This window comes from Rana temporaria, chromosome 8 (genome assembly GCF_905171775.1).
Source record: "Rana temporaria chromosome 8, aRanTem1.1, whole genome shotgun sequence".
Lineage (NCBI taxonomy): Eukaryota > Metazoa > Chordata > Amphibia > Anura > Ranidae > Rana > Rana temporaria.
In genome coordinates, this window is record NC_053496.1 from 178,578,765 (window position 1) to 178,593,163 (window position 14,399).

At 42.4% G+C, this 14,399-nt stretch overlaps 1 protein-coding gene and 1 pseudogene across 1 annotated transcript in view; both read left to right on the forward strand.

Moving 5' to 3' along the window:
- LOC120910196 overlaps positions 1 to 3,237 on the forward strand; it is a 41,288-nt pseudogene extending 38,051 nt beyond the window's left edge.
- The window catches only part of LOC120910546 (zinc finger protein 850-like), a 1,103,195-nt gene that overhangs the window by 81,184 nt on the left and 1,007,612 nt on the right, over positions 1 to 14,399 (forward strand).

Below are 14,399 nucleotides of genomic sequence, written 5' to 3' on the forward strand. Positions count from 1 at the left end.
AATAAAAAACAGCGTTTTAGCTTACCCCGACTTGTTAATTTCCCGACTTAGTTGGGGTAGGCGGTACACTTTGGTGGTGGTGGGTCAGCCACTCCCTGTGACCTTTGACCTCTGGGAACCCAATAGTGCCTGATCTCTGAAGTCAATAGGAGGAATGGAAACCCATCCCTGGTGTCAGAGGGAGGAATGATGCTTTTTCTTTGGTGTCAATGGAAGGAATAATGCCTCATATCAATGGTATGTAGATAAGTAATAGTGCCCCAAGGGCCGGATGAAAGTCAAGCAAAGGGCATGCATGTGTCACTTCCTGCTTCTGTGTCTTCCCCTGCATGTGCCACTTCCTGCTTCTGTGTCTTCATCTACATGTGTCACTTCCTGCTTCTGTGTCTTCCCCTGCATGTGTCACTTCCTGCTTATTAAGTGATATATGTAGGAGGAGACTGGACCTCATGGTATGTCCATGTATGAGGAAAGTAAAGCTGGATGCTGTTCCAGCTGTAGAATCCGCTGAACCAAAAGAACGGCCGCAATCCCGGAGAACTCCTCAACCTGACGTCACTTCTCAGGCTAAGCCAAGGCTGGATGTGTACCATTAGAGGTCGCCAGCTCCCTGATTCAATCTCAGTTATTCCAACCGGCCAGTCATTTGGTGCTTTTGTGAGTGCATTTATATTATGCCACCCCCTCTCTCCATACAGGATCTGTAAATTCTTTATAATTTAAATCCAGCCAATTCGATGTAGTAACAATCCACTAATGCGTTTTGGATAATGAAGCCTCAGTCATAACTATTTATTATTCTAGAATTAGCAGATCATATATGGACTCGGTGTGAAGACATTTCTGATTGATTTTGGAGGGAGAACAGGAGCCCAGCTGTGAGATCGGCATTTCCACTTATTCCACCGACGGGGGGGAGGAGCTAAAACTCCAGTCATTTGTCATCTTCTGAGATTTTTTATATTTTTTCCTTCTTTCCAACAGATGGATGTGATGTGAGGAATTCCTTGGAGAGACATCTTCTATTATCTGCTGACTGTAAGTCAGAAGATATTGTCATCACACAGGATCCTCCAGGAGGAAATCCAAATACACAAAATATACATCACAGACCTTCCTGTCCGGAGACATCAATGGATCCCTCTGATCAGGGGGAATCTTCTCATCAATCACATACTATGATTGTAAATATCCATGTAAGATCTCACACTGCAGATAGATCAACAGATCCTTCTAATCCCAAGGAATCTTCCTCACCCCATGAAGGAGATCACCAAGGTCACAATCTATTCTCATGTTCAGAGTGCGGGAAATCTTTCAATAGGAAAGGAAATTTTATTCAGCATCAAAGAGTTCACACAGGAGAACGTCCTTATTCATGTTCAGAGTGCGGGAAATCTTTCACTCAAAAAGGAAACCTTATGCAACACCAGAAATTTCACACGGGTGAACGTCCCTATTCCTGTTCAGAGTGTGGGAAATCTTTTCATAAGAAAGATAATCTTGTTAGGCACCATAAAATTCACACAGGTGAGCGTCTCTATTCATGTTCAGTGTGTGGGAAATCTTTCACTCATAGAGGAGACCTTGTTAAGCATCAGAGAATTCACACAGGTGAGTGTCCTTATTCATGTTCAGTGTGCGGGAAATCCTTCACTCATAAAGGAGAGCTTGTTAAACATCAAAGAGTGCACACAGGGGAGCGTCCTTATTCCTGTGCAGTGTGTGGGAAATCCTTTATTGGGAAAGGAGGCCTTGTTAGGCATCAGAGAGTTCACACAGGTGAACGTCCTTATTCATGTTCAGAGTGCGGGAAATCTTTCACTCAGAAAGCAGGCCTTTTTAAACATCAGAGAGTTCACACAGGTGAACGTCCTTATTCATGTTCAGAGTGCGGGAAATCTTTCTCTCAGAAAGCAGGCCTTTTTAAACATCAGAGAGTTCACACGGGGGAGCGTCCTTATTCATGTTCAGAGTGTGGGAAATCTTTCAATCATAAAGACAACCTTGTTAAACATCAGAGAATTCACATTGGTGAGCGTCCTTATTCATGTTCGGAGTGCGGGAAATCTTTCACTCAGAAAGGAAACCTTGTGCAGCACCAAAAGTTTCACATGGGTGAGCGTCCTTATTCATGTTCAAAGTGCGAGAATTCTTTTCTTAGGAAAGATCGTCTTGTTAGGCATCAGAGAATTCACACAGGTGAGCGTCCTTATTCATGTTCAGAGTGCGGGAAAACTTTCACTCGTAAAAGAGGCCTTGTTGAACATCAGAGAACTCACACAGGTGAGCGTCCTTATTCGTGTTCAGAGTGTGAGAAAACTTTTGCTCATAGAGGAGACCTTGTTAAACATAAGAGAAGTCACACAGGTGAGCGTCCTTATTCATGTTCAGAGTGCGGAAAATCTTTCACTCTTAAAAGAGGCCTTGTTAAACATCAGAGAATTCACACAGGTGAGCGTCCTTTTTCATGTTCAGAGTGCGGGAAATCTTTCATTCAGAAAGGAGACCTTGTTCTGCATCAGAGAATTCACACAGGTAACCGTCCTTACCGTTGTTCAGAGTGTGAGAAATCTTTCACTTATAAAGGAGACCTTATTAAACACCAGAGAATTCACACGGGTGAGCGTCCTTATTCATGTTCGGAGTGCAGGAAAGCTTTTATTTGTAAAGGAGACCTTGTTAAACATCAGAGAAGTCACACGGGTGTGCATCCCCATTCCTGTTCAGAGTGTGGGAAATCTTTCACTCGAAAAGGAGGCCTTGTTATACATCAGAGAATTCACACCGGTGAAAATCCTTATTCATGTTCAGAGTGTGGGAAATCGTTCAATCATAAAGAATACCTTGTTAAACATCAGAGAATTCACACGGGTGAGTGTCCTTTTTCATGTTCGCAGTGTGGAAAATCGTTCACCCAGAAAAGAAACCTTAATAACCACAAGAGAATTCACATGGGTTAACGTCCTTATTCATGTTCAGCGTGCGGGAAAGTTTTCTTGAGGAAACACAATCTTGTTAAACATCAGAAAATACAGTGTAAGGTGGAGGAGAGATGTCGGAGAATGTAGTGTGGATTGTGGGAGGAGAGCTGTCTGAGAATGTAATGTGGATGGTGGAGGAGAGCTGTTGGAGAAAGAAGTGTGGTTGGTGAGAGAGAACTGTCGGAGAATGTAGTGTGGATGGTGGGGGAGAGCTGTCAGAGAATGTAGTGTGGATGGTGGGATGAGAGCTGTCGGAGAATGTAGTGTGGATGGTGGAGGAGAGCTGTCGGAGAATGTAGTGTGGATGGTGGGGGGGAGAGCTGTCAGAGAATGTAGTGTGGATGATGGAGGAGAGCTGTCGGAGAATGTAGTGTGGATGATGGGAGGAGAGCTTTCGGAGAATGTAGTGTGGATGGTGGAGGAGAGCTGTCGGAAAATGTAGTGTGGATGGTGGAGGAGAGCTGTTGGAGAATGTAGTGTGGATAGTGTAGTGGAGGAGAGCTGTCGGAGAATGTAGTGTGGATGGTGGAGGAGAGCTGTCGGAGAATGTAGTGTGGATGGTGGAGGAGAGCTGTCGGAGAATGTAGTGTGGATGGTGGAGGAGAGCTGTCGGAGAATGTAGTGTGGATGGTGGGAGGAGAGCTGTCGGAGAATGTAGTGTGGATGGTGGAGGAGAGCTGTCGGAGAGTGTAGTGTGGATGATGGGAGGAGAGCTGTCGGAGAATGTAGTGTGGATGGTGGAGAAGAGCTGTCGGAGAATGTAGTGTGGATGGTGGAGGAGAGCTGTCGGAGAATGTAGTGTGGATGGTGGGAGGAGAGCTGTCGGAGAATGTAGTGTGGATGGTGGAGGAGAGCTGTCGGAGAATGTAGTGTGGATGGTGGAGGAGAGCTGTCGGAGAATGTAGTGTGGATGGTGGAGGAGAGCTGTTCGGAAAATGTAGTGTGTATGGTGGAGGAGAGCTGTTGGAGAATGTAGTATACCATGGGTTTGAGGGAAGGGACTGATGTCAATGTATATATGTAAAGCAGTTTATATGTAAAGCAAATATCAGCATTATAAAACAACCTGTAATAAATAAATAGGAAATGCACACAGTGTAACTTACCTATGTCTAGGAGCTCTGGAGAAGATTAAGCAGTACCTTAGACTCTGCATATTGGCCCTTATCAGGCCTCTCACCGTCACTAATCAAGCAGGTTCACTGAGCTCTCTGTGTCTGCTCTGTGGTTGTTACCACCGACTGTCCAGCTCTTACTGACAGTCTGAACATTCTGCCCCTAGTGGGTGTGGATTCCCAAACTTTGGCACTGTGGATGGGGGAGCTCCCAGAGAATGTAGTACAGACATTGAGAAAAGAGATACAACACAGGGGTGTAGAGAGTGTTTAGTGAGGTGGACAATGCTGAGGTAACAATGTGTGGTGGGGATGTAGACACTAATGATAAAGAAAATCCACGCTGAGGACTTCTCTGCATTGTAGTGTAGAACTCATGAAGAGGCTGGATCTAATAAGAGCTACATATCCTTTCCTATTACATCCATTCCTGGTGATAGAATTCTCAGCACCGTAGGTCAGGCTAATTATCCAGATCTGAGTATTACTCAACACTTTCAGGAAACACGTGGCAGAATCCCCAAGGATAAGCGGAAATTCCAATATCTTTTGATAAAAATGGGAAAATATATTATCCACCAAATAGAGAAACTATAAAAGGATCATTTACAGTGATGTCAAATATATAAAATTACTATGAAGAGATATGAACGATATAATTGTAATGTATATTGGTAACCATTTTAAAACATTGTTTAAAAAAAATTATATGTTTATACAATTAATGTGTGTGCTTTATAAATTTGTGCATAATTTTCTGTTTGTTTTTTCATAATTATAACTTGGGATGAGCCTAATCTACTTTGGTTTGATTCAGAAAATTCTAATTATATTTAAATTTTGAAGCTGAACCTTAGATATCAGTAATGTCTTCTCTGGGCTGATAGGGATTGTCAAACACAGGGCAGTGGCTTGGAAGCAAATTGATTTGGGCCTTGGGCAGCAATCTATGGGGGAGGGATTATTTAATTTGTGTTCCTAAAATAACAACTAGAGGGTATTATTTCAAAGACAGCAGCCTTTAATATTGTATAGACTTCCTGACAATTTTGCAAGCATTTATACTAGATAACTATGAGGTATATGTTACTCTGAAAAAACTTCATAATAAAAAATGTAATTACTGTGTTTCAGAGACAACAGCCAAACATGGCACAGTGGCTGGAGAGTATGGAAGCAAATTGATTTGGGACTTGGGCAGCAATCTATGGTGGAGGGATTATTTAATTTTTGTTCCTAAAATAACAACTAGAGGGTATTATTTCAAAGACAGCAGCCATTATTATTGTATAGATAACTATGAGGTATATGTTACTCTGAATCAAAAAAATCTGTTTATCATGTCAGAGTCAAGAGCCAGAAACATTTTGCAGACTTGCTGCACACTATGTACAGTGTTGTTATTAGCCGACAATGTAAGACACTTGGCCAGTGTTATATGTAACTAAATTAAAGTGTAATTTTCCAGAGCCACAAACAAAAAAAATCATAATTTGTTGAGCAGTATGTACTCCTTTTTAGCTAAGATGCAATCTCAGCTTGAGGGAGCATGCAGATTTTTAACGGTGAATTGATAAATAACTGAAGACTGAAACATAGTACAGTTGTGGCCAAAAGTTTTGAGAATGACACAAATATTAGTTTTCACAAAGTTTGCTGCTAAACTGCTTTTAGATCTTTTTCAGTTGTTTCTGTGATGTAGTGAAATATAATTACACGCACTGCATACGTTTCAAAGGCTTTTATCGACAATTCCATGACATTTATGCAGAGTCAGTATTTGCAGTGTTGGCGCTTCTTTTTCAGGACCTCTGCAATTAGACTGGGCATACTCTCAATCAACTTCTGGGCCAATTCCTGACTGATAGCAACCCATTCTTTCATAATCACTTCTTGGAGTTTGTCAGAATTAGTGGGTTTTTGTTTGTCCACCCGCCTCTTGAGGATTGACCACAAGTTCTCAATGGGATTAAGATCTGGGGAGTTTTCAGGCCATGGACCCAAAATGTCAACGTTTTGGTCCCCGAGCCACTTAATTATAACTTTTGCCTCATGGCACGGTGCTTCATCGTGCTGGAAAATGCATTGTTCTTCACCAAACTCTTGTTGGATTGTTGGAAGAAGTTGCTGTTGGAGGGTGTTTTGGTACCATTCTTTATTCATGGCTGTGTTTTTGGGCAAAATTGTGAGTGAGCCCACTCCCTTGCATGAGAGGCAACCCCACACATGAATGGTCTCAGGATGCTTTACTGTTGGCATGACACAGGACTGATGGTAGCGCTCACCTTTTCTTCTCCGGACAAGCCTTTTTCCTGATGCCCCAAACAATCGGAACGAGGCTTCATCAGAGAATATGACTTTGCCCCAGTCCTCAGCAGTCCATTTACCATATTTTCTGCAGAAGATCAATCTGTCCCTGATGTTTTTTTTGGAGAGAAGTGGCTTCTTTGCTGCCCTTCTTGACACCAGGCCATCTTCCAAAATTCTTCGCCTCACTGTGCGTGCAGATGCGCTCACACCTGCCTGCTGCCATTCCTGAGCAAGCTCTGCACTGGTGGCACTCTGATCCCGCAGCTGAATCCTCTTTAGGAGACGGTCCTGGCGCTTGATGGACTTTCTTGGGCACCCTGAAGCCTTCTTCACAAATGCAGTGGAAATTTTTTTTATGGGATTAAGTTAATTTTCATGGCAAAAAGGAAATTTGCAATTAATTGCAATTCGTCTGATCACTCTTCATAACATTCTGGAGTATATGCAATTTCCCATCTCAAAAACTGAGGCAGCAGACTTTGTGAAAATTAGTATTTGTGTCATTCTCAAAACTTTGGCCATAGCTGTACATATTGGAGCACAGGAGAGGGAGAGAGCAGGCAGATTTTATGTAAGAAAAAAAAATTGTCATTTTGCTAAGATTGAAGATTTACAGCCTTTTTTGGATAATCCAAAATTTCGGAAGGTGAGAGCAAGCACTACACTTCCAAAAAAATATATATTTAATAGGAGATTGAAGATGGAAAGATGTTACAGATTACACCAGAGATATTTAGCCTGTATGGACAGCCTTCAATTTTAAAGTTACTGGGCGGGCATATTACACCTGGAAATAAAAAATGAGTGTCTTGTTTCAGAGACTGGTGAGATCAAAATATTACAGTTCTGAACAGGCTTATTGCACCTGAAAACAAAATAATTGTGTCTTTGTCACAAATATAACAGAAAACATTCACATGTTTTTAGCAAACCTTGTAAGCCACTGCGATTTCTGAGGGTTAGAACAAGCACATTGCACCTGAATAGAAAAAATCATCTATAGGTTTGGAGACTGAAAACAGAAAACTGTAACAGATTTGCACCACAGATCCTAAACCGGTATAGACAGACTGCAGTTTCTGAGTGACTGAGCATATTTCATCTGTAAATATAAAATGAAGGGTTTTACATGTTAGCAGTGGCGGCTGGTGCTCTATTTTTTTGGGGGGGCGCAAACAAAACCCCAGTCAACCCCCCCCCCCCCCCGCCACTCGCAGACAATGGGACCTGCAGACAGACAGAGAGACAGATAGATAGATAGACAGACAGATAATAAAACAAATAGATAGATAGATAGATAGATAGATAGATAATTAGATAGATAAATAGATAATTAGGCAGATAGCTATAGATAGATAGATAGATAGATAGATAGATAGATAGATAGATAGAGGGAGGGGGAGGGAGCGAGAGATAGAGCTATATATAATTAGATAGATAATTAGATAGACAGACAGACAGATAGATAGATAGATAGAGAGACATAGCTAGATAGAGCTATAGATAAATAGATAATTAAACAGATAGATAGATGGAGGGAGGGGGAGAGAGATAGAGCTATAGATAATTAGATAGATAGATAATTAGACATACAGATAGATAATTAGATAGATAGATAGATAGATAGATAGATATATAATTAGACAGACATATAGATATAGATAATTAGATAGATCGATAGATAGATAGATAGATAGATAGATAATCAGACAGACAGATATAGATAGATAATTAGATAGAGAGCGATAGATAGATAGATAGATAGATAGATAGATAGATAGATAGATAGACCATTAAACAGATAGAGAGAGACAGAGAAAGAGAGAGGGAGAGCGATAGATAGATAGATAGATAGATAGATAGATAGATAGATAATTAAACAGACAGATATATAGATATAGATAGATAATTAGATCCACACACGCCAGGAACCTGGTGATGGAAGCTTGCCATTAGAGAGGACGCTCAACCTGCATATTACAATAGGTGTGTGACTTTCATTTGCATGCCACACCAGGCACTACAGGAGCCTCTGCTTTGGTTTAACCTCTCTGCATCCATCACTATGGTCATATAGGAACCTAAACGTTGCTTAACCACAATAATAGGGGGTGAAGTTGTTGTCCAGACACGCTTGTGCCCGGTGTATTTTTCCAACTTCCCTTAGTCCTGCTTCGCGTATATATCCACTGGCGTTATTTGACATCCCACAGTTACTGATGAGAGTATGTCATAGATGTGTGCGGCGCCCAGAAGACGCGTAGTGCGAAACATGTCGGCGACCAGCCCTCTACTCATCTAACTATTGTCATATCTTATCTACAACAGGGCAATCAATGATTTCTGTCATTGTATTTTTTATTTATTTTTGTTTTCATGTATTTATATTAAATTTTGATACTTTTCTATATATGTTTCTATGTTACATTATTAGCTCACCTACTCTTTGACACGAAACACCATAAAAAGTCCTACACTACTGACATGGTTTCATTACCTACTCAGTGCGTTTTTCGCTTTATAAGATAATTAGATGGATATAGATAGATAGATAGATAGATAATCAGACAGACAGCTAGCTATAGATAATTAGATAGACAGACAAATAGATAGATAGATAGATAGATAGATAGAGACATAGAGATATAGAGCTATAGATAGATAGATAGATAGATAGAGACATAGAGCTATAGATAGATAGATAGATAGATAGATAGATAGATAGATAGATAATTAAACAGACAGACAGATAGATAATTAGATAGATAAATAGATAATTAGGCAGATAGCTATAGATAGATAGATAGATAGATAGATAGATAGATAGATAATTAAACAGACAGATAGATATAGATAGACAGACAGATAATTAGATAGATAAATAGATAGATAATTAGACAGAGGTAGCAGATAGATAGATAGATAGATAGATAGATAGATAGATAGATAGAGCTATAGATAGAGAGATAGATAGATCTATAGATTGAGAGATAGATAGATAGATACAGCTATAGAGAGAGATAGATAGATCTATAGAAAGAGAGATAGATAGATAGATAGATAGATCTATAGATAGAGAGATAGATAGATAGATAGATAGATAGATAGATAGATAGAGAGATCTATAGATAGAGAGATAGATAGATAGATAGATAGATAGATAGAGAGATCTATAGATAGAGAGATAGATAGATAGATAGATAGATAGATAGATAGATAGATAGATAGATAGATAGATAGATAGATAGAGCTATAGATAGAGAGATAGATAGATCTATAGATAGAGAGATAGATAGATAGATAGATAGATAGATAGATCTATAGATAGAGAGATAGATAGATAGATAGATCTATAGATAGAGAGATAGATAGATAGATAGATAGATAGAGAGATCTATAGATAGATAGATAGATAGATAGAGAGATAGATAGATAGATAGATAGATAGATAGATAGATAGATAGATAGATAGATAGAGAGATCTATAGATAGAGAGATAGATAGATATATAGAGCTATAGATAGAGAGATAGATAGATCTATAGATAGAGAGATAGATAGATAGATAGAGCTATAGATAGATAGATAGATAGATAGATAGATCTATAGATAGATAGATATGGCGATAGATAGATAGATAGATAGATAGATAGATAGATAGATAGATAGATAGATAGATAGATATGGCTATAGATAGATAGAGAGATAGATAGATAATTAAACAGATAGACAGACAGAGACAGAGAGAGAGAGAGAGAGAGAGAGGGGACAGGCAGGACAGTCAGATAGATTAGATAGGCAGACATAAGAGATTTGTAAAGCACAGCTGCAGGACGCAGTACTCTATGGCGCCCTCACACACATACAGGAGATGTGAAGCACGGCACCCTCCCCCCTCCCTCCTGTCCTCTCTCAGTCCGATCACAGTACAGGCTGAGCATACAGCATAAGGTGCTGGACATGATGGGGTGGACAGGGACACTGGACAGGACAGACAATGAGACAAATAAAGTGTTTTTAATAAAGTTACTTACTTTCGCTTTTGACTCCAGGAGGACTAAGGTAACACTGCCCCGGGGAAAGCACCGCCCATTTCCTTCTGCAGTGAGGAAGCAGCAGCACCCAATTAGAGAGGAGAGTGGAGACACTGGAGAGTGATTGGCTCATGGCGCACAGCACATAGCCACAGAGCTTAAAAAAAAACTGCAAATGAAGCGTCTTGCCTGCTGCATTGGCATGACGCTTCAATGATGCTATAGCAGTGCTCTGAGTCTTTGACCGGCGCTCACCCTGAACATGCACCGTCTTAAAGGACCTTTTTTTTTTCTTAAAGGGCCCAAAAAAAAAAATGTTTTTTTCATTTTTTTTATTTTTTTTTACTGGCTTTGGGGAGAGGGGGGGCGGCGCCCATGCGCCCCCTATGGACGGGCCGCCACTGCATGTTAGACTAAGACGGGAACATTTTCAAGGTTTTGCACCACAGCAATTAAGGCTTTCTGGACAGGCTGCAATTTCCTAGGCATGTTTCTTCAGCAAATCTGTTGTGTCTGTAAAAAAAGAAAACTGTCTATTTGTTTAAAAGGTAAATGAAAAAAAAATACACAGATTTGCACAGCACCTTTGAAGCCTTTTTTGTCTAGGCCACAATTTCTGAGGGAGAGAGCAAGCACGTTGCATCTGGGAATAAACATTTGTGAGTTGTGAAAATGAGGATAGGAAAATGTTAGATATTTACCCCACTGCCCAAAGTTACATTTGTATTGGACAGTGGTACTGACTATCATCAATAGAGCCTTTTCAGTGACTATCCTGACTGACCCCAAACCGTGTAGCTGGGAATCCAAGACAATCTCCCCCCTAGAGGACAACTTTAAACTGCCCATTGCAAGAGCCCTATTTCAGGCATGGTTACTCATCCTTAGACAATGGAAGGTGGCCAAGCCCCCCTTGCTCAGGGAATGGTTTAACCACTTCCATACCAGGTACTTACGCAGCTTCCCGCCCAAGCCAATTTTCAGCTTTCAGCACTGTCGCACTTTGAATGGCAATTGCGCGGTCATGCTACACTGTACCCAAACAAAATTGGCGTCCTTTTTTCCCCACAAATAGAGCTTTCTTTTGGTGGTATTTGATCACCTCTGCGATTTTTTTTTTTTTGCGCAACAACTAAAAAAAGGCTGAAAATTTGGAAAAAAAATTACGTTTTTATTTTTTTCTGTTAATTTTTTTGTAAATAAGTTTTCTCTTTCAATTACGGGCACTGATATGGCGGCACTAATGGGCACCGATGAGATGGCACTGATGGACATCGATGAGGTAGTACTGACGGGCACAGATGAGGTGGCACTGATTGGCGGCGCTGGTATGCGACACTGATGGGCACACATAGGCGGCACTGATGGGCACACATAGGCGGCACTGATGGGCACACGTAGGCGGCACTGATGGGCACACGTAGGCGGCACTGATGGGCACACGTAGGCGGCACTGATGGGCACTCATGGGCGGCACTGGGCACTCATAGGCGGCACAGATGGGCACTCATGGGCGGCACAGATGGGCACTTATGGGTGGCACAGATGGGCACTGCTAGGTGGGCACTGGGCATGGATGGGCACTGTGGGGTGGCACTGATGGACACTGGGGTGGCGCTGATGGACACTGGGGTGGCGCTGATGGACACTGGGGTGGCGCTGATGGACACTGGGGTGGCAGCACTGATTGTTGCCAGTCAGTGCCCATTTGTGGGCACTGACTGGCATCTTTTTTCTTTATGGGGTTTTTTTTTATTTTTTTTGACTTTTTTTTTTTTTTTTTGACTTTTTTTTTTTTTTTGCCCACCCTGGTGCTCCAGGGTGGGCATCCCTGGTGGTCCAGTGTGGCGATCCGAGGGGGGGCTGCGCTGATAAACAATCAGCGCTAACCCCCCCTGTCAGGAGAGCCGCAGATCGGCTATCCTCTACTCGCGTCTGTCAGACGCGAGTGAGGAAGAGCCATCGGCGGCTCTTCCTGTTTACATCGTGATCAGCCGTGGTTGGACACGGCTGATCACGTGGTAAAGAGTCTCCGCCGGAGGCTCTTTACCGAGATCGGAGATGCAGGGTGTCAGACTGACACCCCGCATCACCGATCGCCGCGATGCGCGCCCCCACGGGCGCGCGCGGCATGAAATCCTGCAGGACGTTCTAGAACGTCCTGTCAGGATTTCATAACCACTTCCCGGACGTAAATCGGCCATAGGCCGGGCGGGAAGTGGTTAATAAAGTGGGAGACACGTTATGACTAGAGAAGTTTATCTTTCAACACAGGGGGAGCCCTGGTAAATTTGAAACGCAGTGGTCACCCTGGCTGAGCACCCCAGGATTATCCCCGGTGGACCTCATACTAGATAGGTTACTTCTTTGAGACAATTGCATAAGAAATAATGCTAAGTGTAGCCGCTAGAGGAGGGCAGGTGAAGCAAGCCATGTGGGCGGATGGACGACCTTCATAAACTGTACATTGAAATTACCATGCCTTGGGTGGAGGGATAGAGATAACGGATATAATGTATATGAACTATGATTTGGTGGAACTGGATGATATGATATGTATGTAAAACCTATTCTTTAAAAAACTTGTTTCTGAGAAAAAAAGATATCTACCCCACAGATATCAAGCCTGTATGGACAAGCTGCAATTTCTGAGTGATTGAGAATGCATGATGCATCTGGAACACAAAAAGTAGTGTAGCGCCTGTGTACTTTATGGTACCGGTGCTAGTTAAATTTAGAGGGAGATCAGAGTGTAGTTAAACTCTGATCCAAGTTGTTGAGTGCAAAACAGGGTCTCTGTCTCAGCTTGGCTGTGTTTTAGGCTATTATGTTACACTGGGGTGTTCTTCCAACCCCGGTGCTGCAGGTGGCAGCAGTGGAGTCAAGGTTTGGGTGCTTTTTCCCAGCAGCCAATCAGGAGGGTTTGACCTCGCTGTGCATGCTGGGGAGGGGTATTTATGAGGCAGACGCCATTGGTTCTGGGTCTTCTTCTTTGAGGGTGGCACCCACCTTTAGGGTGACCACATCACGGTGCCACAGTGTTATGGCCTTCCTGACTGGGGCGTGCGTACCACGCGTTGTTCCTGGTTCTGAGACCATGTTGGCCTGGAGCATCTGAACAGCGATGGGGGCCCAGTGAGCGACTGGGTTCCCACCTTTGAGGATCCCAAACTGTATTGCTGTTCGGTGGGGATTCCGTCTGAGGAGCGCCATTGAGAGCCTGGCGATCCAAAAGGGGCCTCGATAAACCACTGGGGATCAAGGTAGCCGGACACTGAAGGATTGATCACCTGTCAGTCGGTACCTGGGCGTCAAGTTGAAGGAGATTTAGGCATAATTCATCTAAGGAGGATTACCTCCGTAATTATAATCCAGAAGAGGCCTGTGGCAGAGGTGTCTTTCTGAGGCTCACCAAGGAGGGTCTGTGGCAGAGACTTTTCTTCAAATTTAAGTTCACCAAGGAGGGTCTGTGGCAGGGACTTTATCCTACAATTGTTCGAGTGATACTCCAGCTGCAGGTCAGTGAGAGAGGCCTGTCCGGGTACACTAAACCCACTTAGACAGGAGTGGCCCAGAGAAGTGGTACGCTTGGGAGCAGGACTGTTTCCTTATCATCACGCCTGAATCTGCTGTTCTCTCTTCTTCAACTTAACTTTCCTCACCACAAGTTTGTTGTTTTTACCCGGCTGGGTAATAAAGAGCACAGCAGAGAACACCTGTTGTGGACATTCCTTTACTTCTACCAAATGCAATACGCATTATTCACCCCTAGAAATTCGGGGGAGCCATTAGGTAAATGTGCCGCCCAAACATCCAGCAGCTCCTCCGGGGGTAGTGCTACAGTAGTTTTATGTAAAATTTCAAATTTAAAGATTAAACAGATACAGATATACACCAGATACATCCTAAATATAGAGTCATTATCCAACAGTCCATCCAGAACCTCTGGTTTATAGA